Source organism: Lacerta agilis, chromosome 14 (assembly GCF_009819535.1).
Source record: "Lacerta agilis isolate rLacAgi1 chromosome 14, rLacAgi1.pri, whole genome shotgun sequence".
Classification (NCBI taxonomy): Eukaryota; Metazoa; Chordata; class Lepidosauria; order Squamata; family Lacertidae; genus Lacerta; species Lacerta agilis.
In genome coordinates, this window is record NC_046325.1 from 44,654,497 (window position 1) to 44,675,865 (window position 21,369).

The following is a 21,369-nucleotide window of genomic DNA, read 5'->3' on the forward strand; positions in this document are numbered from 1 at the left end:
CCACAAATAACCCAGAGATGCATTTTAAATAAAAGGACACATTCTACTCATGTGAAAACAAGCTGATTCACAGACTGTCCGCAGACCGGATTTAAAAGGCGATTGGGCTGGATCCGGTCCCCGGGACTTACCGGTAGTTTCCCTACCCATGCACTAGACAGTTCTTCTCCACACAGAACTGAATATCTCCAAGGGGACTTTTTAGTACCTTACTTAAACCTCTAAGCGAAGAAGTGCCCTCTCTTGCCTCCTTAATGGAGTGAAAGTTATGAACTCTTCCATCTGCTGTCAGAAAGCTGATTCCTCCCTTTTTTGGTTTCAGTAGCTGAAAAGCTGCAGCGTTGACAGGGGTGCCAACCTGAATAAAATATTGTGGGGGCACCCCATATAACCAAGCACAATACGCTACAGACACACATCATTTGAATGGCAGTGCGCATCAACTTGGGGGGCCCCTGCCCCCCTCAAACATGTTATTGGGGGAGGAGGATGAAGGGACCTCAGCCCCTGGGAGTTGGCTCCTATGAGTGTTGATATCCTTTGCATTCTTGTGTGGAACTCAGAGTCAGTCCCATTGAATTCAGTGGGGCTTCTGATTAAACATGCTGTGCCCCAAAGCCCAGGATGGGAAATGAGTTGGAGACATGTTATGAGGCAACAGCCCTATCAGCATGCCAACCGGGGCATGGCCACACCTTTCCCAGAAGCTGATATCACAGGAACATGGTCTTCTTGCTATGTGACGGAAGCTGTTTTCATTAGTTCCTTCTACACATTCAGTGGGCATGTGGAGCAGGGAGAAGGGTTGCTTCCATAGAAGAAGAAGAAGAAGAAGAAGAAGAAGAAGAAGAAGAAGAAGAAGAAGAAGAAGAGTTTGGATTTGATATCCCGCTTTTCACTACCTGATGGAGTCTCAAAGCAGCTAACATTCTCCTTTCCCTTCCTCCCCCACAACAAACACTCTGTGAGGTGAGTGGGGCTGAGAGACTTCAGAGAAGTGTGACTAGCCCAAGGTCACCCAGCAGCTGCATGTGGAGGAGCGGAGACGCGAACCCCGTTCACCAGATTACGAGTCTACCGCTCTTAACCACTACACCGCACTGGCTCTCCATAGCACACACCATCTGTTTATGCCATACCTCCAACTGGTAGCCTACAAATGTTTGGATGGGAGATGAAGTTCAAAGGATCTGGAGGGCACCAGATTGGAGGAGGCTGATATAGGGGCTTCCACACAGTTGGGAACCCTGATGATCACTGCTCCTCATGAAGAAGGCAGCCCTATTGTCAAGCATGGAGAGTCCTCCTCTCCCTTCGGCAACTTCACAGATAAGAATTAACGAGCGGTTGATATATTTATCGTCCTTTTATTTCAGCATCATGTTGCAAACACAAATACACAGCTCTCCGCAAGGAGGGCAGCTGGCTACTCTGAATCCTCTTTCGGGGGGGGGACGACTTTGTGGTGAAGTTCCTCCCTCCCCCTGCCTCCTTTGCTCTCTGATAGGTTCGGACCTCCAAGTCCGTGGTGATGGGTGGTGGTGGTCCCCCACACTCTCAAATGATGTCTCGACAAGCTGCCCCCTCCCTTCTGGTTCCCCTGTCATTATCTTGTGACCGGATAACTCCCCCCCAAGCTGTTCAGCTTCTATCTCTCTCTCTGCTTATGAACACAGTGTGGACATGGGGGGGGGGCAACACTTCTCCCTCTAGCTCTCCATCAGAGAGAAGTTGGTCTGCCATAGAATGTATTCTCCAGTCCTCGTCTTCAGACCATTCCCTGACAACTATGCATGCTTCTTTTTAAGTGTGTAGAGCAGGGGTCGGCAAGGTTTACCTCGCCTGGGCCGGTTCACTCCCGTGGAGATCACTCCATGGGCCGGATAGCATCTGCACAGACGCGATTTCTGGCACCCCAGAAACAAGTCCCCTCTCCGCGCTGCGCCAGTTTAGTGCAGTGCATGGGCACTCACCTAGTGGCCGGCTTGATTTGGGGGCGGCTTGTGGGCCGTTTAAACGACCCCCGTGGGTCGCAGGTTGCCGACCCCTGGTGTAGAGGCTACTTTCATGTCAGTCCCCTCCCTCTGTCTACAGCAAGTCCCAAGGGACTCTCTCCATCTCTGCTTCACTTTCTGCTCTTGTTCAGGGAGTGGGAGGAGGGCTGGCAGTCAGTCAACGGATACACTTTCAGGGGGGGCTTTGTGGTGAAGCTACTAAGTGTGACTCCTGTCTTTGGTCTGTGCTGAGGCACCTCATTGTTCCTCCCTTTCCCCCCATCTTCCATGCTCCCAGTCTCTAGTATCTCCCAGCTCTTTTCCTCCTTTGGGATGTCTCTGGTTGTCCACCACCAAGATCCTGGTTCCAAATCTTCTATTTCTGTGCTTTCCCTGGGGGGAGGGGCTCTTGGTCAGGCATTTTCCAGCACTCCTCCTCATCTCGCCAGTCCCTGACACAGGGCGGGCTGCAATTTAAAATGCAATTACAAAAAAAAAAAAAAAAAAATAGAACCACCAAAATTCAAATAAAAAGCAACAAAATTCTATGGAGATTTGAGGCTGTGGGCAGAAAACTATGGTGGAAAAAAGGAGGTGTTTTTGCACAGACCTCTTATCTGCATATGCACACCAGAATAAGGAGAATATTGTTTTGTGCTTGTTTCCTGAGGTTAGATATAAATATAGCAACATATCAAACAGGGAAAGTGGGTGCCGAACCCATTCAAAATCCCTTTGGAATCTCTGTGCCTTAAATTTGGTCGATAACGAGGAAGAAAATGGAGTAACAGCCCTGCTTGAATCAGAACCCATTAATCGGATTCAGTTGCTTCCTCAGCCCAAATTAAAACATTATTCAGTATAAAGGACCAGCCTGCTAAATTATACAAATGGGAAAGAATTACAAATAGATTCGCTTGCTAAGCTGGTGATGGTGGTCTTGTTTTATTGTTTTACCAATTAACAAAGGCCAAGAGCCTTTGAAATATCAGCTATGATTAGCTATGTTTGACACAGCACTGTCGGGTCCCATCATTTCCAATGGAAAGTGACAGTCCTGAGATTAAACTATTATTTCTTTATAACGACGAGAAGTCACATTTACTTATAATTAGTATGCAAGCGTTGAAGGGCCCGGCATTTGTATCGCCATTTCAAATTACCGCCTGAAAATGACTTATTAACTATGGATTAATATTTATGAGTCGAACAGGGAACTGAATTTGGAATTTATGAGATGGGAATTTCATTGAGGAGTGTGCGAACCAACATCTTTCAAGAAATACGATCTCTTTTTCCATGTGTACCTTGTGTTAGAACCAGGTGCACATTTCCCAAACAACATGAAGTCTTTAGTTTTTTTTTGTTACAGGTAGGTAGCCGTGTTGGTCTGCCGTAGTCAAAACAAAATAAAAAAATAAAAAATTCCTTCCAGTAGAACCAGACTTTGTTGTTGTTCAGTCGTTCAGCCGTGTCCGACTCTTTGTGACCCCATGGACCAGAGCACGCCAGGCACCCCTATCCTCCACTGCCTCCCGCAGTTTGGCCAAACTCATACCAGTTGCTTCGAGAACATTGCCCTCCATCTTCTTGCAGTCCATGGGACTCTCAAGAGTCTCCTCCAGCACCATAATTCAAAAGCATCAATTCTTCGGCGATCAGTCTTCTTTATGGTCCAGCTCTCACTTCCATACATTACTACTGGGGAAACCATAGCTTTAACTATACAGACCTTTGTCGCCAAGGTGACGTCTCTGCTTTTTAAGATGCTGTCTAGGTTTGTCATTGCTTTCCTCCCAAGAAGCAGGCGTCTTTTATTTTCATGACTGCTGTCACCATCTGCGGTGATCATGGAGCCCAAGAAAGTAAAATCTCTCACTGCCTCCATTTCTTCCCCTTCTATTTGCAAGGAGGTGATGGGACCAGTGGCCATGATCTTAGTTTTTTTGATGTTGAGCTTCAGACCATATTTTGCGCTCTCCTCTTTCACCCTCATTAAAAGGTTCTTTAATTCCTCCTCACTTTCTGCCATCAAGGTTGTGTCATCAGCGTATCTGAGGTTGTTGATATTTCTTCCGGCAATCTTAATTCCGGCTTGGGATTCATCCAGTCCAGCCTTTCGCCTGATGAATTCTGCATATAAGTTAAATAAGCACCAAATTTGGTTGGTCTCTAAGGTGCTACTGGAATGAATTTTTTATTTTTAAATTTTGTTTTGTCTTTAGTTTTTGTTATTCTCTCTGCTCTGAGCGCAGTCTACTGGGAGGAATGCTTCTGCCCTTGTGTAAAAATTCCCCAGGCATGGGACCTGCCCTATCATTAGGTAGAGTGAAGCAGCCCCCTCAGACAGCAGGGGTTGCGGATGCAGAACAACAGCAAGGCATTGGAAGACAGAGCTGGATGTCTGCTAGCTTGCTGCCCTCAGGTACATAGGATGATGCTGGCCTGTTATCAGTGCTGAAGGAAGATTCAGCTGCCTGTTCGACTGGCTTTTGTAAGTGGAATGGGAATGTCCTTTTCCTCAACCTGAAAAATGTCTTGGACTGGCCTTGAGTAGACAACAGCTGGGCTAGAACTTTTCATGCCACTGCGCCACTTTTCTATTTGCACTAAGCTTGGTGCTGTTGCTGGTTTTAACTTGGGAAGGGGGTATCCAGTTTATGTTCCCAAATCTGAAGCGATACAATACACTCCAGCAGGTTAAGACTCTCCCATCGCATTCTGCTATTGGTGTAGATCTGGCCAGCTTTAGCTTCTTAATAATCAAATCAAGCAGTGAATATATCCAATTCACCTTGGGTGTGTAAGAGCCTGCTTTCAAATAGGGGCTTAGTTCAGATGTTTCATCTTAATAAACTGAGATGCATGAGTCTTGTACCATCACACTCCATCCTGGTTCTACCCCTTCCTTCTTCCCTTCTTTTGTTGTTGTTGTTCAGTCATTCAGTCGTGTCCGACTCTTCGTGACCCCATGGACCAGAGCACGCCAGGCACGCCTATCTTTCACTGCCTCCCGCAGTTTGGCCAAATTCATGCTAGTCACTTCGAGAACACTGTCCAACCATCTCATCCTCTGTTGTCCCCTTCTCCTGTGCCCTCCATCTTTCCCAACATCAGGGTCTTTTCCAGGGAGTCTTCTCTTCTCATGAGGTGGCCAAAATACTGGAGCCTCAACAGCACACTACAATTATTCTGAAAATATAGTCTTCCACAATTATCCTGAAACTATATGCACCACAATTATCCTGAAACTATAGTTATCTCCTGCTTGGACTACTGCAATGTGCTCTACGTGGGGCTACCTTTGAAAGTGACCTGGAAACTACAACTAATCCAGAATGCGGTAGCTGAACTGGTGACTGGGAGTGGCCACTGAGACCGTATAACACCGGCTTCTGGAAGACTACATATTTGGGAATGATCAAAATTCAGCCTGATGTATGTTGCATTTCTAATTTGTAGGTAGCTTTTTATTTTATATTTTATTTTTTGCTTTTTAATTTATTGCAAAGAGTGTACCTTTGAGAACAAGTGAAAACTCTTCAGACAGCACACTGTTCATATTATAACAAGGCCTTTGTTAATTTTCCTAACTTCTGAACCTGCTTAAAATTACCGACGTGTCAGTTGTCTATTTAAATTACATTGACCATGTCCATTTACTAATAACGCTTGTAGAAATAGGCTTCAAAGGAGCACAGGTGGCACTAATTAATTCTTAATTTCTGTCCTTCAACAATACGACCTGGGATGAAGAAAATGATATTCGGTATAAAATAATAGCATTAATGATGCTCCCCATGCTACACACACACATCTAAATTTCATTTTGCTAACCAGATTTAGAAGTTCACCTCAAAAGGAATATGATGGAACTTTTAATTAATAAAACCATGTACACCTTGCCGACAAAGGTCCATATAGTTAAAGCTATGGGTTTCCCAGTAGTGATGTATGGAAGTGAGAGCTGGACCATAAAGAAGACTGGTCGCCAAAGAATTTATGCTTTTGAATTATGGTGCTGGAGGAGACTCTTGAGAGTTCCATGGACTGCAAGAAGATCAAACATATCCACCCTTAAAGAAATCAGCCCTGAGTGCTCACTGGAAGGGCAGATCCTGAAGTTGAGGCTCCAATACTTTGGTCACCTCATGAGAAGAGAAGACTCCATGGAAAAGACCCTGATGTTAGGAAAGATGGAGGGCACAAGGAGAAAGGGACGACAGAAGACAAGATGGTTGGACAGTGTTCTCGAAGCTACTAATATGAGTCTGACCAAACTGCGGGAGGCAGTGGAGGATAGGGGTGCCTGGCGTGCTCTGGTCCATGAGGTCACGAAGAGTCGGACATGACTAAATTACTAGACAACAACAATGTACATAATAGTTTTCAGGTTAGAAATGTTGGGAAGACATGTATGTTGTATATAACTGACAATATTTGGGGTATAGTTGTGGGGCAGCAGATATGTGTCCATGTGGAAGTGTGCAAAGGCTTGCCTGCACTTACACTTTAGCTGTATATTTGTTGTGTGTGTAGACCTTCAACCTCCCCCTTAAATAAATTCAGACAAGACTCAAATTTTTGGTTTGGTTTTTGGCAGAATTTAGGCCACAACTTTATTGATTACAGCAAGTGAGTGGTTGCATAGGCTCTGGTTCGACTAGCTCCCTGCACCATTGCAGGTAGCGCTGACCCAGGGCACCAGCATAGGTCAGCCTGGGGTGAACACCTGGAACAATGGAAGGCCGGGGTCATGCTAGTCCACCACCCAGATGTCCCCCTGGACTCAGGCACGGGTGCAACCCCTCTCAGGGTTGATCAAACCATTGAATCCCTGGATTCCTTTAACGGAATACCCTTCAGATAGGGATGGCAAGAGCGTTCCCCCATCCCTATCACCTGAACCAGAGCCCATCCGCAACCTTACAAGTTGTGACGATTTGCTACACGGCAGGTGAAACCCAAATGGCAACAGCCAATCAGCCAAATGGGGAAAATTCCTGCCATGCCCCTGTCCCAATGACACGACGGCATAGCAAGGTCAACCGCAAGCCCTACATATAGGGAGAGGTGGGAGGGTGTTCTGATGCACTGGACCAAAAAGGAAGCTCAGGGACATGTGCATGGGCTTTATGTAGATCCCTTTATCCATTAGGCTAGCATCCCATTGGTCTGATTACACCCAGCATCGTGGGACCTACCAATAGGGTGTTGTGGCTATCCAATCGAACCCACAACACAGGGTTTGGTTGCCAGGCCACACCGCAACACGTGCCCTCTTTGAGGGAGGCCCCGATTAAGTAAAGCAGATGTTACCAAAACCAGCAACCAACCAATCAACCAACCAACCAACCAACGAACGGAAAGTGCTCTCTCCTCTCAAGCGATCAGAACTTGATCAGGACTGTCACTATAACTTCTCTCTCTTTGGGAAAGTGAGGAGCACTCCTTTTTCATTTGCTTATTTGCTAGCACAAATGAAGTGGCTGTTCCAACAGCAAACGGAGGCCTTGAAGCAGCTCCACACAGGTTTGGCCCGCACTGAATACATTGCAATATAATTCCATTGGCTGCCGCCTCACATGGCACTGATTGAAAAATATCTAACTTAAGGAAAGACCCACAGGAGTGATTCAGAACCAGAAAATAATACAAAAGGATAAGTGTTTACAACTGACACCAAAGACGTCAGATATGGGAATGGATGCTCAGCATCTTGGAAAATTGAGTCATTTATTTAAGATGAAATTTTCAAAAGCACTTAAGTGGCTTAATGGCTCGTGTCTTATGACTTCCAATGGGAAATGTCATACTAAATCATCTGGATACCTGCATGCAGGGATCTATCTGACCAAGGTGTGCCTGAAATAAATATTTGATTGTAATGGGCTCTCCTTAGAGGCATTCGCAACACCGATAAACAAATATTTCAAATTTAGAATGAACCGAAAAGATGCAGTGGTACCAAGGTGACACTGGGATAGCCAAATATTTGAATGAGGAGTTGGAGCAAAGAATGCCCTAGGCTGAAATATGGTTGCAGTAAGTATTTGCTGAATAATTTACAATAATGAATAAAAATCTAGCACAACAATCCAAATGTTTGTGCACAGGGCGGAATAAAACAAATACGACAGGCTGGAAGGTAGACTATATGATTACATGGATCAAATACTTTATTCATTCCGATTCGTACAAAATTATAGGTTATAACTGCATTCCAGGAGCTTCTCAGGTTGAATGGAATTTGATGATTAGGGCACAAAGAGTGCAATCCCTAAACAAGTATTTAGAGAAGTCCTATTGGAATGCAATGGGACTTACTCCCAGGTAAGTAGGGTAAGGATTGCAGCTTTACTCACAAAAGCATAGCTGAAACTTGCTTCCCCATCACTTGTTTTGTTTACTGATTTTTTTTGTTTAATTTGCATCCTGCTTTTCCCCAGTGCTGCACAACAACAATCACACAAATTCAGTAATATATAACACAGTACAATTAGGCAGCAATGCAACATAAAGTCCAAACAGACAAACAAAGACAGATAAATAAAAGCAAGCAGTTAAAGCCTATTTCAACATATTTATAAATCAGCTTAGGGCTAAAGGTAAAGGGACCCCTGACCGTTAGGTCCAGTCGCAGACGACTCTAGGGTTGCGGTGCTCATCTCGCTTTATTGTCCGAGGGAGACGCCGTACAGCTTCCGGGTCATGTGACCGGGTCATAAGCCGCTTCTGGCGAACCAGAGCAGTGCAAGGAAACGCTGTTTACCTTCCCGCCGGAGTGGTACCTATTTATCTACTTGCACTTTTACGTGCTTTCGAACTGCTAGGTTGGCAGGAGCAGGGACCGAACAACGGGAGCTCACCACATCGTGGGGATGCGAACCGCCGACCTTCTGATCAGCAAGCCCTAGGCTCTGTGGTTTAGACCACAGCACCACCCGCGTCCCTTGTTTGGTAAAGTATTCTCTGCATTTCCCCCATTCTTTTTGAAATTCCTCTCTAGGTTGTCTAGGTATGTAGGAATGGATTTAGACACTAGGAGAGGATATATTCTTTAGGTGTTACCCTTCCATGCTCATGTGAGTGAGTTCAGCAGAGTACCATATTTTCCAGCTTAAACTTGGAAGCTCAAACAAGATTGATTTAACCTTCTGGGAACCATAATCCAAGATGCTTTAAGATGGATTGGGCTTTCCTGGTATTACCCCCTTTCTCCCCATGAAATAACAATCACATGCACGTCGTTTTGTGAAGAAATAAAAGCAGCATTTACTTACATTACCTAGCTCTTAAAGCAGCGGTTACAGTACCAAATGAAGGCAAGTTTATAAGTACTATCAAAGTTATAGAAGTACAAGATGTAAGTCCAAAATGGTGCAGCTCAGACATGAACATGTGGTTGGCTTGGAAGCAGAAAGAAAGAGGAGGCTGCCCAGAGAGCCAGTGTGGTGTAGTGGTTAAGAGCGGTAGACTTGTAATCTGGTGAAACGGGTTCGCGTCTCCACTCCTCCACATGCAGCTGCTGGGTGACCTTGGGCTAGTCACACTTCTTTGAAGTCTCTCAGCCCCACTCACCTCACAGAGTGTTTGTTGTGGGGGAGGAAGGGAAAGGAGAACGTTAGCCGCTTTGAGACTCCTTCGGGTAGTGAAAAGCAGGATATCAAATCCAAACTCTTCTTCTTCTTCTTCTTCTTCTTCTTCTTCTTCTTCTTCTTCTTCTTCTTCTTCTTCTTCCCAGGTAGGCAGGGAGTACAGTGTTACAGGCAGCGGTGGAGGAAGCCACTTGGGCACCTGGGGCGGCACGCCCAGGAGCAGGATAAGACGTCCAGAGGGGCGGGGCACACCACAGGGCCTCCGGAGTCTGCCTGCCTCCTCCCAGGGGCGTAGCAAGGTAAATTGGTACCCGGAGGCAAAAAATAAAAAATTGTGTCGTCCCCCCCCCCCGGGCATGGTTAGGTCAGGTGGTACCCGATGCGGAAAATTTCTTGTCAACCCCGCCCCATTGATCCCCACCCACAAAAAATGGTTTTACGTTATTTCATATTTTCTTACAAAGGAATAATAACAAATAATAATAATAATAAACTTTTATTTATATCCCATCCTCCCCGGCCAAAGTCGGGCTCAGGGTGGCTAACATCAGATACATAACATTGGTATAAAATCAAACAATAATTAAATGACCTCCTAAAAACATCACAAAATCAAATTAAAGTCTAATTAGATGGCTTTCCACAGGGTTAGGGCTGGGGAACAGTAAGTGTTCTCTGAAATGAAATTTCAGCCTTCATGACATAGGAAAACAGCCAAGTGAACAGCTATTTTGGTGGAGGAGGGTCAAGATATCAACCGATATGCATGAAATTTCACATATAGCTATATAATCCCTAGTATAGTAAGATAAGACCTTCAGAGCAGGCATTAAAAAAAAAAATTCCAAAAATAATTTCAAAAAAATAATATGTCACCCCTGCATTATGGAACATGGGGTGGACCGCCCCTGCCCCCTTGCTATGCCCCTGCCTCCTCCCACTCAGCCTCCCTACAGCTGGGGGTGGGAGGCAGCGGGTGGACCGTTGGGGCAGCGTGGAGCCAGCAGAGACTCGTGGCTCAGGTGTGCTGCAGGCTCCGCGGTGAGTGCCGCCCGGCATTTTGTCACCCCCCTCAGTGGTGACACCCGGGGCGGACTGCACCCACCACACACCCCTTCCTCCGCCCCTGGTCACAGCTTCCTGGCAAGGAAGACAATGGAATTGATGTCACAGTGTTCCCTCTAGCAAATTTTTCAGGAAAGCTCTATGAGTTTCATCCCCTTTATGTTGCCCAACTGGCAAAGCATGAATTGCTGGTTTGATTGAAACAATGTCCCACAGAAATAATATGTAATCTGGGTGCCTCAGCATGGAGACCTCTATACCTGATGCTTTCATTCACACCATCACTTTAAAAAGGAATGGCACACCTCGGGGTCACCTTTTTTTTTTAATGGTATGCGGCTTAGGACCCTCGTACCTAAGGGACCGCCTCTCCTGGTATGTCCCAGGTAGGACCTTAAGGTCCTCAAATAATAACTTTTTGGAGGTCCCGAGCCACAAGGATGCTAGGTTGGCTTCAACTAGGGCCAGGGCCTTCTCAGTACTGGCCCCGACTTGGTGGAACGGTCTGTCAAAAGAGACCAGGGCCCTGCGGGATTTGGCATGTTTCCGCAGGGCCTGCAAGACGGAGCTGTTCCCCCTGGCCTTTGGGTTGGTTTCAGTTTAACCCTGATGTTTCGTTCTTTTGGTGTGATTGGTGGGCTACTTAAAAATGAGGCTGCAGTTTAGATTTAATTTTAAATTGTATTTTAATCTGTATTTTAATGAACTGTTTTATGTTTTTGTTGTGATTTTATTGGTGTTAGCCGCCCTGAGCCCAGTTTGGCGGGGAAGGGCGGGGTATAAATAAAAATGTATTATTATTATTATTATTATTATTATTATTATTATTATTATTAGGAGAGAGGGACACACAGATAACTGAAGAAAAGGGACTCTGTTTTAAAGCATGGAGTTCAAGATTTCCAGTGACTGTTTTGGGAAAAGAAGGCACATCCTTATGGGCTTAGGCTGCCCAACCTATAGCTCCAGGGCCCCTGTGGTCTTTCTCCTTCCTTCCTTCCTTCCTTCTAAATCCTATCCTGACTTTCTGATCCTTGCAAACATCAAGATAGCTGAGAAAAGCAATCATCACCACTGCAACAGTCACAATAAATAAGTAAAGCAGAGCACATAGCCTAGGAGCTAGAAGCTATTAAAGGCCATAGAAGCTGCTACTCAGGTCTTACTGACAGATCCACATGTCAACCAGTTGTGGATGTGTTTTTAAATTCATTATGTGCTTATTTATTAGTGTGATTTTAGTTTTATTTTCTCTGTTGTGCTGCTCTGGAGTTTTGAAGATCACTCTTGAAGAAATTCAAAGTCAATTCCCCAAATCCCCCTTTAGGCCTCCATTTTGGTTCACCAGCTGCTATGTTATGTTCTTCTTGGGAGTACTGTGAAATATAAAGTGGTGGGGAAATGTTTAATGAAACAGTTTTCATATTATATATGTTTTACAACTCTCTCTGGAAAACTGCAACATAACAGTTAGCGTAGCATTGTGTCGGCCTAAAATAGATTCGAAATTACCTTTCGGGTGATCTTCAAAACTCCACAACTGGAGTTGTGATAAGGGGAACAATAATAAAAGTCAATACAACAACATAAAATCATAGAATTGTAGAGTCGGGAGGGATCCCGAAGGTCATCTAGTCCAACCCCGGGCAATGCAGGAATCACAGCATGAATATAATAAATAAAAATAAAACAGTATTTCCCCATAAGCTGAAAAGTTTACCTATTCTGCTACAGTAAAAGTAGTATTCAACTACGTCATACTCAGAGCACGAAATTAATGGGTGTGTTTGTGTTTGTGTGTGTTTGTGCAGATCAGTAGGATAATTCTGTTCCACAGAAGAGCTCCTGCTGAAGCATAAACAGACTGTTAAGAGCAAAGACTATTTTTTGTGATGTCATTTATTATCCTACACTGTTTGATACAGTGAAATATATTGTACCAATAAATCAGCTGCAGCAAATTATTTAATGATGCATTAACTGGTGTGTGTGTGTGTGTGTGTGTGTGTACATGATAACAGTAACTGTAGACTCGAGCAGACTCATCCATCACTGGGACATGCAGAATTTTTGTGTTTCTTCTTTTTATTATATTAAAACCCTCGATCTATATGCACACAGCACTAAATTAAAATCCCTAAGAGTGTTTTTCTAAACAGCATTCTCAGCCTTCAGTAGGGTCGCTTTGCAGAACGTGTCCACATTTCTGCTAGCTCCATGCCTAGAAAGCATGGGTTGGAGCAGTTTTCCACTTATCCCACCCTTTCTAGGAACAAATCCGAGTGATTTCCCCCCACTCCTTTCCAAGGGAAAACTCCCTCTTTGGTGCTAAATCAGAGCAAATGCCAATCTGAAGAAAACCCAAATTGCCATTTGCTCTGATTGTGCACTAGAGAGCAATTTTCCCTGGGGCAAAGCAGTGAGACAAGACAAAGCGTGGACAATCCTTCTACTTGCACCTTTTCAATTTGCAGAAAGAAAATAAGTTCATCTTATAACAGGAGAAAATAGGCAGGGTTGATTCTGAACATATAGGAGCTTGTCTCATCTTGAGTCTGACCCTTCAGTAGCTCTGTTGTCTCTGAAGTTGCTTTCTGAATTTTTTAGGAATTTTTTAGGAAATTTTTATAAAGGAATGGAATGATTTTATGCAATATCTAAAAAAAAGTGCAACACTAATACAGTTATAACCTTGGAATAGCTCCTGTCTTACCAAGAATTGGAACAGCAATAATAAAAATAAAAAAATGATGAAAAGAATACTAAAAGACAAACAAACAAACAAACGAAAGAAATTAAAAGAAAAAGGAAATAGAAAAAGAGCTACATCAGGGCCGAGTCATGAAAATATATACATATTGAAAACATGTTTAATGTTTAATTTAATGAAGAGATAAAGTGGGAAGTCCAAGGATGAGATTATGTATAAATTCAGCCTTACTGAAGCGAACAGAAGGCTAGAATGAACCTATAATTTTAAAGAGTTTTTGTAATAAAAATATATGGATGAAAATGTATTTGGAATTAGATCTATATGTGAAGGTGTGCTTAATGTGTACTTGTTCTATGTGTATGTGTATGTGTATGTATATGTAAGTGTGTACTTTGATTAATAAAATAAAATAAAAAAAGAATAAAGCAACAATTAGTTTAAAAAATGAAGTTGCTTTCTGAGGTCTGGAAGCAAAGCATAGCCTAGTATCCAAGGACACAAGAAGGTGCCTGCTGGATCAAGCCAAAGGCCAATTTAGCCCAGCCCCCTATTCTCATGGTGGCCAACCAGATGAAAGCAGGATATGAGCACAAAGGCACTCTGGCTACTCATGATTCCCAACAATGCCGCCTTCAACAGCGATGGTAAAACACCATCGTTGTAGCTGGTAGCTTTATGTCCCATGAATTTGTCTACTCCTCATTCCAAGGCATCCATGTTCATAGCCATCATTACTGCTTGTGAGAGTGAATGCCACAGTTTGACCATGTGCTGGGTGAAGACCTGGGTTTTTATTTTTTTGGCTGTCCCGGCTCTTCCAACAATCAGCTCCATTGCATGGACCCAAGTTCTGTTATTGCAAGATTGCAACTGTCTCGCCAGAGTGGTGCATGCTCTGGTTATCTCCCGCTTGGATTACTGCAATGCACTCTATGTGGGGCTACCTTTGAAGATGACCCGGGAACTACAACTAATCCAGAATGCGGCAGCTAGACTGGTGACTGGGAGCGGCCGGCGAGACCACATAACACCAGTCCTGAAAGACCTACTTGTCTCCCAGTATGTTTCTGAGCACAATTCAAAGTGTTGGTGCTGACCTTTAAAGCCCTAAACAGCCTCGGCCCAGTATCCCTGAAGGAGCGTCTCCACCCCATCATTCTGCCCAGACACTGAGGTCCACTGCCGAGGGCCTTCTGCCGGTTCCCCCACTGCGAGAAGCAAAGCTACAGGGAACTAGGCAGAGGGCCTTCTTGGTAGTGGCGCCCGCCCTGTGGAATGTCCTCCCATCAGATGTCAAAGAGATAAACAACTACCTGACATTTAGAAGACATCTGAAGGCAGCCCTGTTTAGGGAAGTTTTTAATGTGTGACATTTTAATGTATTTTAATCTTTGCTGGAAGCCGCCCAGAGTGGCTGAGGGATCCCAGACAGATGGACGAGGTACAAATAATAAATTATTATTATTATTATTATTATTATTATTACCCAGGTGCTTAGAAAGTTGTGGCCATTTTAATCCGTTTTAGTATTTTAACTGCTGTATGTTTCAATGTCTGGTTGTGAATTTTTCCTCAGTTTAATTGTTTTATCTTTTTTTAAAAAAAACCACTTGAGCAAGAAATAAATAAATCCTGGTTGCCAAAACTATTGCTTGCCAGCCAATAGTAAGGGGTTGATGTTACATACATCATGTTCTTGAGGACAGAACATGGAATAGACCTGCGTTGGCAAACTGACATCATTGGGACATTGTGGGATTGGCCACCAGTCACCCAGTCACCCCCTCTGCCCACCTGTCAGACCTCAATGATCTGGCCTGCTCACCAGATCCAGTCCCTTTCCTGCTCTAAAGTAATGTTCTCTGTTCAGGCTCATGAATCTCTGCCACCCTCCCTTCCGTTCTGCCATGGGAGCAGTATGCAGTCGGTTTATGTTGTGTGTGTCTTGCAGGGATTGGCTCAATTTATTGAGCGCATCCGATTCCTGAGAAAATATTTCATTTGTGCAAATTCAGAAATGAGTTCATGCCCAACATGTTGAGTCTTGTGCTATCCAATATTTTCTTAAATACAGCTGTCTCTTTGAATCATCGCTTTTCATTCCGCGTGTGTCTCTGCAGGAAACTCAGCCAGCTTTGCAGAGTTAGGAAGAAAACAAACAAAGCGATGCTTGGATTGGGAAACAGAATTGATTCATTAGGATTATGCAGTAACATAGACTTTTCCATGGATTTTCATGGAAAGAGGAGTGGACAATGAGCTGGATTGTAAGTTTGATCTTCACATCCTTCCTGTCGTTGACGGCTGTCATTGACATCACGCACTGACACATGTACACACATCTCTCGGTAAGCCCATTTTACCCAGAGAAATGTATGAAAAGCCTTGTCAGATCAGATTGAAGGTCCCTCTGGTCCAGCACTGTATTTCTCATTGTTGCTTGCCAGATGCTCTCAGGAAGCTCATAAGTAAGGAATGAATGCCAAAGCCAATTCCTTGTGCTTATCATTAGCATCTGATCTTGTGATATGTACAGAGCTATACTCAACTTTTGAATTATGCTGGAGGAGACTCTTCAGAGTCCCATGGATTGCAAGAAGATCAAACCTATCAATTCTGAAGGAAATCAGCCCTGAGTGCTCACTGGAAGGACAGATCCTGAAGCTGAGGCTCCAATACTTTGGCCACCTCATGAGAAGAGAAGACTCTCTGGAAAAGACCCTGATGTTGGGAAAGATTGAGGGCACAAGGAGAAGGGGATGACAGAGGATGAGATGGTTGGACAGTGTTCTTGAAGCTACTAACATGAGTTTGACCAAACTGTGGGAGGCAGTGGAAGACAGGAGTGCCTGGCATGCTCTGCTCCATGGGGTCACAAAGAGTCGGACACGACTAAATGACTAAACAACAACAACAACAAATACTCAGCTATTCACTAGAGCTGGGAGATATGTTGGCAAATTGTCTGAAACCTGCATGGCATTCAGGTCGCAATACAGTTGTACCTCGGGTTACGAACTTAATTCGTTCTGGAGTTCCGTTCTTAACCCAAAACCGTTCTTAACCTGAGGCGCTCTTTCGCTAAGGTGGCCTCCCGCTGCCGTCGTGCCACCAGCACGTGATTTCCATTCTCATCCTGGGGCAAAGTTCTCAACCTGAGGTACTACTTCCGGGTTAGCAGAGTTTGTAACCCGAAGTGTTTGTAACCTGAAGCGTTTGTAACCCGAGGTACCACTGTACCGGTTTCAGTCATTTTGAGCTGGCAATACATTGTACCATTTCAGATCCACTTCATTCTGTTCCGTGATCAAACATCACTGAGTCCAAAGCATTATGAGGAGATGTGAAAGTTCCTTCAACCCCACATGCAAGTAATAATATTTACTTGATGTGACTGTCTTCAAGGAATAAACATTCACGAGCGAACTCACCTGATTGCTCAACGTTTCATGAGTCTTCTGAGCCAAAAGCATTGTCCAACTGCCTTGAGAAGCATTCTGGGGTGAGGTGGACGGTGGCTTTTGATGTGTGTTGGTTCATTCATACACCCCGGTAAACGTTTGATGTTGGTCATCCCATGGCAAGCATATTGATGTGAAACACCCTGAGGTGTCATTTGCTTTTAAAGCTGAATGCCATTTGGCTGCGTGTGAAGAAAGTTTCACGTGAATGCTCAGAGCGGAGGCATGCTTGCATTTGTTTGGTTTCAGTACAGGTAGGTTGCCGTGTTGGTCTGCCATAGTCAAAACAAAATAAAAAATAAAAAAAATCCTTCCAGTAGCACCTTAGAGACCAACTAAGTTTGTTCTTGGTATGAGCTTTCGTGTGTATGCACACTTCTTCAGATTCTCTGAGGTGAATCCAACAAACTTAGTTGGTCTCTGAGGTGCTACTGGAAGAATTTTTTTTATTTTTTATTTTGTTTTGTTTGGTTGGTTCGCCATGTTTATTAATATGAAGCAGGGCCGGGTGACTTGTTTCAAATTCCTTCTTTTCTGTAAGGTGAGGGGTTGATAGGATTCTTGATGCATTTGAGCACCCCCTTGTTGTCAAAGGCAGAAGAGAAAGAAAGAAAGAAAGAAAGAAAGAAAGAAAGAAAGAAAGAAAGAGAGAGAGAGAGAGAGGCCATGATGAATATGCATTGAGTAAGTGTCCTTGCTTACCGGAGCACATCGAAGTCCCAGAGTTAGCATTCGCATCTTGATTTATGACTAACGTCACCAACCTTATCAAGTTCAGCCACTGGAAAGGGGAACCATAACAACCTTGCCTTGCCTCACTGTTTTGAAGTGCTTTCCCTGGCCTGCCTTTGTTTTGGTGTCTCTCTGCATTCTCCGTAACATTTACTGAAAGCATTTGTGTGGTTTCCAAAGCCTAATGGTTGCCCCAGACTGCTTATTGCCTCCTCCAGGAGGCTCCTTCCTAGCCACTTGACGTTAAAGTGACCTTAGCTTCATTAGTATTCTGTGAAGATCTGAGCTGTGCCTCCCTTCGCTGCCTGGGTGTGGGTGAGCAGGTGGGGAAATGACCAGCAGAAAATGAATTGTTAAGACCGCTACAGAGAAAAGATTGATGCAATTAATTTTTCATTATGTACAGTGTCTGTGGATTGTAATCAGTTTGGATTGTTCCTCCTCTGAGACACAAGTAAAATGCAAATAGGGTTGGAATGAAAGGAAATGGTCTTTTATGATGCATGGTGCTATTCGGGGCTGCGGAAAAAAACAACAACTTCAAATCAATAGGAATGGTGACAAATATTTTATTAATATATGCAGAGGTGAGGCTGATGTGAATTGCATGTGTATGAGTTATGCTGGACTCCCAAAGCCCCGGAGCAAACACCTCAATTAGCAAGCGACCAGGAACAAGCCAGAGTGCAAAGTGATAAATCCTGATGAATTAAGGGAGAAGATGGTTTGGGATCAGGAACTCCACCACCCCATGCAGACCCAGGTTTCCAACCAGACTTTTTCTTTTTCTTGCACACAGGCAGAATGAATTCTGATCATACTGCGTTCAAGTTCCTTTATAAATATGTTAGGAAAGGCTTGTTTGGAAGCTCACATCTCCAGTGACTCAGGTGGTAAGGACAGCGGATCTGAAGCTACTCGCTTCTCTTTGCCCCCCCCAATCCAGATTAAAACAACAAATATTAACAAATCCTATTAACATCAAATACAAGACCTTGTGATAAAATAAAAAATAGTCTTTGAAACAAAGGTTCGAATGGTAACCTTCATCCCCACCCATTTGGGTGGGAACAGCTTGGGGTCTTCTTCTTTGGTGACCACTCATAGCCGAGTAAGATTGTCTTCCATAAACACGGTTTTGAAAGTGACTGTGGAGGCCAATTCTGGATGCACACGTCCTTCCACAGTGGGGACATAGATTTCCGGGCGGGAGTTGATCATGGTGAGGGTTTGCTAAGCGTTTCTCCCTTTCATTTGGGATGGGTTTTTGGAAGACACTTGTCCGTGAATTTGTTTTGTGTGTGTAGATCAGTTCATGCTGACCAACACACAGCCTCACAGTAAGGGTCTACAGTGGTGCCCCGCTAGACGAAAATAATTCGTTCTACGAGTGTCTTCGTAGAGCGAATTTTTCGTCTAGCGAAGCGGCAATGCAGTGCGGAGGTTTTCGCGCCGAATTTTTTTTTTTCCGTCTTGCGAGGCAGCCCCATTGACTTTTTTGTCTTGCGGGGCAGCCTTCCGCTAGCGAATGCCTTTCGTCTAGCGAGTTTTTCGTCTAGCGAGGCATTCGTCTAGCGGGGCACCACTGTATTCCGATGGCATGAGTAATCACAATGACTGGTAGATTCTTATCTTCTGCAGCCTCCATCTGCCTTCGCAGCCGTTGTAACATACTGCTTGTTATCTTCCACCTGCTCTGCCGTTGATGACTTTTTTTAAAAAAATAATCTTTATTGAATTAAATTACAAATATATATACATGCATAAAGATAAAAAAGAAAAGATTAAGACAAGAAAAGAAAGAGGAAAAACACACACATACAAAACAAGAATTTGCATTATTATACGATCATTCATTTAATTTCTAAATAAAAGACTTCCAATTCTTCTCATTGTACTTTTGTTGTTTATGTTTAACGCACACCCTTCTATTACCAAAATTTGTTTTTGTGTACTCTAACAAATTAACATTTGCACATTGTATTTTACAAGGATCAGTTTCATTCCTCAAGGAGATTGTTATTTGGACAATGTGTTTTGAATATTTTCCATTCTTTGTATACTTTCTGCTTAGAACCACCAAACCAGCCGTTGAGGACTTTTTGGATCATTCTTAGCGTAGCTCCTCCCCTTTGACCTTACTGCATTGGGTGACGCTGCTGGGAGTATGAGACTCCCAATGGCCTCATTCACAAGGGTCATAGGAACATGCAAGCCCACTCACCACGACAAGGTGATGATCACCAGACCAGGCATATCAGCATTGCTATTGGACTGTTGAAGTAACATCATACATACACCAATGTCTGTGCTGTATGAAATTTTGATTTCTGGTACTGCCCACATGATGTGAGATTCAGTGGTATGAATCATCCTCTCAAGTATCAGCTGGTGGCCTCTGTTATGTATTGAAGTTCTCACCCTAGGCCACTAGGGGTGTGTGTATATAGTTCATTCTGCTGCAGTTTTCACTCCGGTCCACATATGCAAATGAAGGATTGTAAACTGACGTTCAGGCATTGGGTAACTACAGAAAGTTGTTACTGTTGCTTTGTAGCTGAGTTCTATATAAGCAGGTTGCTGAGCCCTTCAGCTCACTTCTGTTCCAGCCTAAGAATAAACAAGAGCTGTTTGGAAATCACTGTGTCGTCTGCTGTGTCCACCCACAACTTAACAGCCTCGTTCTGTCTCTTGTACGCAGTCCTGTTGGCTGTGCTGAATCACTCTGGAAATAATTCATGGAAGCTGTTGAAGACAGCAGCATGCCCCCCAAATAAAATAAAATATATTAAAAATCCCTGTTACCCCTGTAATGGTTTGATGAAAACACAGGAAGTGGACCCTTTTGCAAATAAAAACTGTTAGCCTTTGATGGAGCATTATTGGTGACTTGAAATGCTAAGATGGCGTCCTCCCCCCTTTTGTCCTTAAAACAACTCTGAGAAGTACTTTAGTCTCCAAGATAACTTCTTGGAATTAGTGGAGATTTGAACCCAGGTATAGCCGGTTGGGAAGGATGGAGGGCACAAGGAGAAGGGGACGACAGAGGATGGGATGGTTGGACAGTGTTCTGGAAGCGACTGGCATGAGTTTGGCCAAACTGCAGGAGGCAGTGGAGGATAGGCGTGCTCTGGTCCATAGGGTCACGAAGAGTCGGACACGACTGAACGACTGAACAACAACAATAGCCGGTCTCTCCAACACTGTAACCACTACACCACACTATCTGTTGCTAACACATGGCCATGCATATCATAGCTATGTGGTACAGTATCAGCTTGGTATGAAGATATTCCCAGGTTCAATTCTCAACATCTCCCGGTAGGGCTGAGAGAAATTCAGGAAACCCTGGAGATCTGATGGTGTTCATTGCAGACAAAACTTACCTAGCTGGACCATTGATCTGGTTCAGTATAAAGCAGTTTCTTATTCTGCTATGATCCTAGTTACATCAAGATTAGATTGCACTATCTACATAGAAAGATACACTATTTTTCTGGGTTTCTGGCCTGCAGCAGGCCCCTTCATATTGACAGAGTCTTGCATTAAAACTGTACTCCAGTGGGGGAAGTCTGAACTAAGGGGAGCCAAGATGTCTCCCGAAGTCATGACTGAAAAAAATGACAAAATGAGACTTTGAAGGACAAAAGGAGGGCAGCAGAGAAAGGGGGGGAGGAATGCTCAGACGAGGTGAAAGGTGTGCTTTAAAAACATGAAAATCACACCATAAAGAAAAGAGGCTGTTGTAGCACTGATAGACTGATAGCTTTGAAGGGCAGAGGTGAGACTGTTACACTTCACAGCCC